At 28.5% G+C, this 7,346-nt stretch overlaps 1 long non-coding RNA gene across 10 annotated transcripts; it reads right to left on the reverse strand.

Annotated features, from left to right (window-relative positions):
- Positions 1 to 1,020: 1,020 nt before the first annotated feature.
- On the reverse strand, positions 1,021 to 5,604 carry LOC112779537 (uncharacterized). Of its 10 annotated transcripts, none has more exons than XR_011877797.1 (11): positions 5,343 to 5,604; positions 4,952 to 5,019; positions 4,824 to 4,856; positions 4,618 to 4,728; positions 3,829 to 3,894; positions 3,660 to 3,745; positions 3,241 to 3,287; positions 2,614 to 3,079; positions 1,993 to 2,048; positions 1,351 to 1,469; positions 1,021 to 1,223 (listed from the first exon to the last, which is right to left on the reverse strand). It is a non-coding gene; the product is annotated as an uncharacterized lncRNA (long non-coding RNA). The 10 variants fall into 10 exon arrangements; XR_011877795.1 differs by lacking the exon at positions 1,993 to 2,048 and adding an exon at positions 4,056 to 4,130 and having other exon boundaries at positions 1,021 to 1,469; positions 2,614 to 2,679; positions 3,049 to 3,079; XR_011877793.1 differs by lacking the exon at positions 1,993 to 2,048 and having other exon boundaries at positions 1,021 to 1,469; positions 2,614 to 2,679; positions 3,049 to 3,079.
- Between the last annotated feature and the right edge of the window lie 1,742 nt (positions 5,605 to 7,346).

The following is a 7,346-nucleotide window of genomic DNA, read 5'->3' on the forward strand; positions in this document are numbered from 1 at the left end:
ATACGTAGTCAACCACAACACACAACAAATAACCATTTTTTATTTGATTAAAAGTCTTACTTCTTTCTTATCAATCAAACAAAACCAACAAAAGTAAACTCATGAATCAATAGAAGTAAACTTACAAAGACAAAAGTATTTTTATTTTAAACTTTGATATATATTTAAACCAAAGGCACCCTTAACCCTTGATTTAAAGATCATTAGCAATTGAACATGAACCTATTTTTATTTTAAACTTTGATATATATTTAAACCAAAGGCACCCTTTAACCCTTGATTCAAAGATCATTGGCAATTGAACATGAACCTCATGTCTCAATCTCTAACCTATTCTTATTTCATTCTTTCAATTCCTTTATTATTTGCTCCAAATGTCACATCTTTTCAAACAACAAATAGAACCATATGTTAAAAAGACATGAAAATATTTTTTTATTGCCACATGTCTCAGTTCCAAATTGAATGTAAGCACTTATTCCCTGAATATTACTATCTCAACACATTAAGCATTGATAATAGTTAAAAAGACAAATCTCAACAATAAATGAAACTTTTCAAGTCCTTGCCCCTTGCTGCGGCTGCAATCAATCTTGCATCAATTTGCAAGCGCAGCCCATTCCTCCTGTCATCTAGCATAAAATGCATGGAGTACAAACACAAATAAAAATGCAGCCATTTTAACTTAGAAAGCCAAAGGAATCAAGTAGTGATACACTCTACTTGCACCAACCCCTCTCATTAACAGTTTGATCAAGTGTTGTACCATGAACTTGTCAATTTGAGCCTGCTTTGTTGGGTCGTATAAACTCAAACGAATACAAAAACACAATTGATGTAGTATAGTAGAATAGCATTTAAAATAGTATGTTATAACCAAATTTATTGACCGCTAAAATATCTTACCAAGCATTGCAAGTGCTATTATTTTATTCACATTTTTTTCATAGTAAGCAAGAAAAATTGAAATAAAAAAAATAAAAAATACCACCTGCCCCGATTTTTGTTTTTCAAGAGTGATAAAATAAAATAATTCAGAAATTGATATATATTAAATAAATAAAATTAGGAATCCAAAAAAATTTAAACATACACAGCACAAATTTTTTAAGGGTAAAAATAACACTAAAAACAACAAATGAAAAGAGACAAATACTTATAATGATTGTCTCCTCCTACATTCCATGTTCCGAACATGATGGATTCCTTCACTCTAGCATACTCTGCACACATGATGCAAATAAAGAAGGCATTTTTTATGTCCTAAAATTTGATGTTTTATTCTTTCTTTTACTTTTGTCCTATATTTGATCTTCCTAAAGATATAATCTAAAGTTTCTCCATCTTTACCTTAGCATCCATTCTCTCAACCTCCCCTTGTAAGTCTGCCTTCCTCAGAGACACTGACTATGTGCCCTTCATCTCAGTTCAATTTGCTGCCTTTAATCACTCCGCTCAATTTGCCCGTTCTGAATTTGCCGACATTAATATGTGAAACTCTAAGAATCGCACCTTAATTTGAGTTTGTAGAATCAAACTTCAAAATCATCAAAAACTATTTAATTCGCATATGCAGTTTAAACCTTACAATAGAAAAATTTAAAGTTCTTAAAATAATAAATAGATATCTTTTTATTCCACAAAGCATGTTTAGAAATTTAAACATATACACAATGAAAGTAAAAAAAGTAACACCTCATTTAAATTCCTAAAGAAGCCACCTTAAATTATTTAACTTACATTGTGAGTAATTCTTTTTATCAAACTAAGCATTTTTTTAACTACCAACTAATTCATTTTTCTTACACCTGATTTAAAGGATATTGTTTGTTACATTGAAACTGTCTAGCCAAAATTTATTTCCGGAGAGAATGACAGTCCACTTTCATCATTGGCAGTACTACTAAAGGATAAAAAGAATATTTATTATTTACTCTCAACAGTGCCTATTAATCAAGAACTAATGCAAAATAAAACTGAACCCAAACTTACTATACAGAATGTTGTGGAGGAGAAGTCTATATAAGCCAAATCAATCAGGACTGTGACTGAAAGAAGATAGGGAAGTACGTTGTTGCTTTCAAAATCAGCTATATTTCATATTCATATACTCAGTTATAAAAATAAAACTACACAATTTGAGGGTGTTCTTCCCTTTTGAAATTAGGATTTGAACAAAATTTGACGGCAATTTTTCATTTGAAAATCAGAGCTTGAGTCTACAAATTTAAGATATTAATATATTAAGATACATAGTTAGCTACAACATGCACTTCTTGCTAAAATTAATATGATTCAACATAGACACTTGTTTGGAGAGAAGTCCCAACTTTGAGTTTTAAATAAATTAGAAATCATGTTGGTGATTGGGTTTCCTTTATTATATTTTAAAATTACCGAGACATGTTCAAACACACATATTGACAGACTCCCATAATTTTTTTCCACCTAAAATTGTATATTTATCATCTGACATCCTATAATTATCCTATCATGCTTAATTTACTTCATTCCATTCCTTATCATACATTTTATCAATTGGTACAACCTTAAGAAGATCATAGGTATTCAAAAATATAAGTGAACAATTTGCAGTAAATAAAGGATACATACCTAGATATTAACATCTATGATGACAGGATACTGATATTGAAAGGCAGGCACTTGTGCCAGAAAATCCTATAAATAGAGCATAAAACAAACAAAATTGAATTAGTTGACAGAAAAACCATTTTTGTTTGGCCAAATAAAATGAACACCTTAAAAATAATGAAAAAAGAAAATGAAAAAAATACAACATTTCATTTTTTTTTTGTTTGATAATTAAAACAAAAAACAGCATTACCCTTGTAAAACCCTGCACAAAACTTTTACTATATTCCTATACTTCATTTTTTGAACTTACAAAAACTCTAAAATATGGTCTTGTTTTTTTCGGTTTTTTTTTTTTTAATCATCAGTTGCATTGCAGCAGTAATAAATGACACCCTGACTAAGAATCTAGATATACAGTCAAAATGGAGCCAAAAAATGTTTGGAACAGGGTACTCTTTTGTTGATGCATGGCCGCTTCACATAGCTGCAACAATGATAGACACAATTGCAACATCACTATTAAAGCAAACATAGAAAACAAAATCACTTGAAATTAAAATGCAATGAACAAAAACTTGATCTAAAAGAGTAATAATATAATACATGCATGGATGTATATATAGATATATAAATGTAGATGCGTGCCTGTTGTAGACTCTTGAAACTTGCATTCTCTTAGAGCAGGTGATCCACTTTACCCAACATACCACAACATGGAACAAACGAAAATTTTAAGGACCAAATTATCATAAATTCATAATGGAATTGAGTAACTAAAAGGGGGAGAATTATCATCATACTGAAGAAGGAGGGGGACTCAACACATAAAAGAACTAAGAAAAGTGAAAATTAGAAAAATATCTTTAAGTTCAAAAAAATGAACGAAAAAAATAAAGTTCCTAAATTTCTGATATGACGTATAAAGCTAAAACATTGAAAACAAATTATTAATCAGAATAAGAAAAGAATTAAGAAAAAGTGAAATTAATCCAAAGCAAGATTTTAAACTCACGTCACACCACCAAATACTTTGATCATTTTGAAAAGTTGAAATTAGAACTTACCGAAGAAAGAATGTTGCCTAAGATCCCAGTGTAAAGGGTATAGTGCCTTGCATCCCCCCTTCTGAACCCTATGTCTCCTTCGTTATCTGAACACTCACAAATTAAAACACTTAATTGAAAACAACACCTATGGAGGAACAATTTAAGTAATGAAAGCTGTGAACCACACCTTTAGAAGTCCACTTGTCTTGTGCAGCTCACACCTAACCTTGATACCTTTGCCAATTTCAACCACCTGCCATGAAAATTCATTTATTTTCCTTACAAAACAAAGTATCATTGAGAATTTGGTAGAGTAATCCGTGCTCATAAATTGTAACAATAGTGCTAGGAGATCGCCATATATAGAAAACCCATAAAAATAAGATAAAATAGTCAATTGATTCAAGAGAGAACCTCAATAGCTTTGCCAATTTAAGTTATAAGTGAGTTAAAAACTCACACAGTTGAAAACTGCCTGAGCTCCTGGTCCTGGACATAAAAGAAAACATTTTGTGAACCCTAACCCAGTTGATACAAATGATACAGCTACTGTTTAAATCCCAACTCCAACTCCATATCATCCTACCTAAACCATGAATGCAAAAAGAAGAAAGCCTTTCATATGTGAACGCTGATGGATTAGGGAGAGTGAACGGCACTAAGAATTAATTTCAAAAGCCTTTCAAAATCGTTTTAGAGGAGTCACTATTTAATTTCAAAAGCAAAATTCTAGATTCACTGCCATATTTTTTCAAAGAATTAAAAGCCCTTTGACAATAACATTAACTCTATAAATTAAAAACATAACCCATAACGTATATCGAAAAATTAGAATATATTACATCTTCATCATAAAAACTAAAATGGCTTGACATGATCCTTTAAAATTGTCGTCATTGTTCCTAATAGTATGAAAATGAATGTGTTTAGATCTCTGGTGTCAATCAGCAGAGGCATTAATAGAATTCAAGTCTACCTTGAAAGGAATATCTGCTTGGAACTTTAGCATCATTTAGAATGGCAATGGTCAAAAACATGAAGGCTAGAAGTTGAATTTCCATATTAGTTCAATGAGCATGAGGCCAAACTGCAATCAGAAATTAAGAAAACCAACTTGATTAATATTCATTCAATGGTTTTCATAATGAATTACACATTATAATAACATCACTATCCAATTACCACTATTCGGATGGTGATAGATACTGTATAGATCTGAACGCAAACAAAACAAAACAAACTAAATTAATTTATATACAAAGCAAGATCAAATGAGATTATGTTAATGAAGAAATAGGAGAGCAACAAACCGTATAGATCTTCATTCTTTGGAAAATAGCTTTGCTGGTTAAGACTGTACTAACAATAATACTCAATCCTGCTTCAGTCGAGACAATTTCAGAAGCACTTCTTGATTCTTTATTAATTCTCTTTTGAGTTTAAATTCGCGTACCAATTTCAAATGGTAAAATTACGCTCAAATTTAAAAATTCAAAAGAAAAAAACCGCTCAAATTGGAGTGGGTTTCACTGAAACTACATGCTTAAACCAATGGATAATAAACTCTCAAACCAACCTAAGGTTACCCGGTTTAAAAGACACTACACAAAGCTAACGATGGTAAAAGCCAGATCTGTGAATAAGGGTGAATCACATCGTGTTAAGAAAATATTAAATAAATTTCTACTTAAAAATAATTACCTCTGCAACACCGTCGATGGTAGGATCTCAGAGCTCTCGTTCTCTTCGCCGTGTCATCAACTTGCTTCTAGCTACTCCTTCTTCACTGTTGGCAGGAACACCACTCGCCGCTGCCGCTGTTCTAACGGCGGTTCCTCTGTTTGCATTGCAAGCAAAGTTTTTGTGTTTACTCCGGTGAGGGTGCTGAGCTTCCGTACCAGCAGGCAAAGAGAACGATGGAGAGAGATTTGAGTTTTTGAATTTTGAAATACAGTAGCTTATGAAAAAGGTTGCCGCTAAATGTTCAAGTTTTATCATTCTAGATATATATTTACTTTGATACCCTTACTCTTTAGCGTGCTATGTGTCGTTCAGACAGGTTAGACACTTGTCGAATAAAGAACCATTTACTGCTCTCTTTTTATATATACTAACGTCCATGTTCAGTCGCTTTTCTATTAGTTTTAAGAAATTAATTTTATCTTTTTAATATATTATTCGTTCTTCAAATTTATTAGATCACTATTTTTTTATTTTAATATTAACGTGATTTTATTTATATCATATTTTAGTATTGGTGTTAATATATTATTCACCCTTTAAATTTGTCAAATAAATATTTTTTTCATCATCTCAAAATTAATTTAGCCTTAGTTATATGATATTTTGTTAAAATTAAAATTACTATAAAAAATTTTTAAAATGTTAAATTATAAAAGCACACATTAAAGATATGTATATGTTATCAGAAAAAGATATAGTTAAAAAAAACGACAAAAATGTTATCCTAATTTAATATCAATAATTATAAAAAAATTACTCAATTAATGTAAGTTATTTAATATTTGTAAGAAATATAAAATAAATAAATTTAAATTAAAAAATAAGAAAAAAAATATGTTGTTATTATGTGTAATAAAATCAACATAAAAATTTACTAACATTATTTACAAATTAGTTATTTATATATTAAATTTATTTATTTTCTCAATCCTATTTAATTTGAAGCAAATTTAAAAATTTAAATTCAAAACCCACTTTATCTTTATGCATAATTCTAATAGATAAAAATATTTATTTCTTTAATCTTATATTGAACATATTTAATTATTTTTAATTTTATTATTATTTCTAAGTTATTAATTTTTATTTTGATTATATCATCTCATCATATCATACACTATTATTTATTTTATTATTCTTTTTACATGTATAACTATTATTGTTTTGTCGTCATTATTATGTTGCCTGTTTTATTCCACTTCCTTTTTTTCTTCTTTTATTAACCCCAACCACAATCAATTACCACGATACCATTATCACAACTCTTATTTTTGTTTATCACTTTGATCCATAACTATCCATTGTGTTAACTTTTAAGTTGTTAAAGAATTATTTTCTTGTTTGATTTAGATATCTAGATGCATAACTATTATATAGATACTTATTTTTCATAGTTACTTTTTAAGTCATATTTTATCATTTTAAAAAAATTAAGATATCTAGCATTAAAAAATTTTGTATTGAATAATTAAATAAAAAAATTATAAGTTATTTAATTTTTTTAATATATAGAATAATTAAATTTAAATTAATTTAGGTATAATACAAAAATCATTACGTTGTTATTATGTGTAACAATGAAAATAAAAATTTATAAAAATTTATAAATTTATTTATTTTTCAATTTTATTTAACTTGAAGCTGTTATACAAATTTATATTTAAATCACTCTTTCTCTTACATAATTTTAATGGTTAAAAAACTTTTATTTCTTATAATTTTATATTTAACATTTTAAATTATTTTTAGTTATTATTATTTTTTTAAAGTTTTTAATTTTTATTTTTATTATTCTTTTTTCTTACCATTATCTATCCACATGTCCATCGTTGCCTCACCACCATTCTTATGTTGTCTTGTTCTCTTTTCCTTCCTCAATTTTTATTCTCCTTCTACGTTCTCTTCAATCGCAATTAGTTACCACTGTATATTAGTTCGTAATTATTTGAGTTAAAAGTGAAT

This window comes from Arachis hypogaea, chromosome 19 (assembly GCF_003086295.3).
Source record: "Arachis hypogaea cultivar Tifrunner chromosome 19, arahy.Tifrunner.gnm2.J5K5, whole genome shotgun sequence".
NCBI lineage: Eukaryota > Viridiplantae > Streptophyta > Magnoliopsida > Fabales > Fabaceae > Arachis > Arachis hypogaea.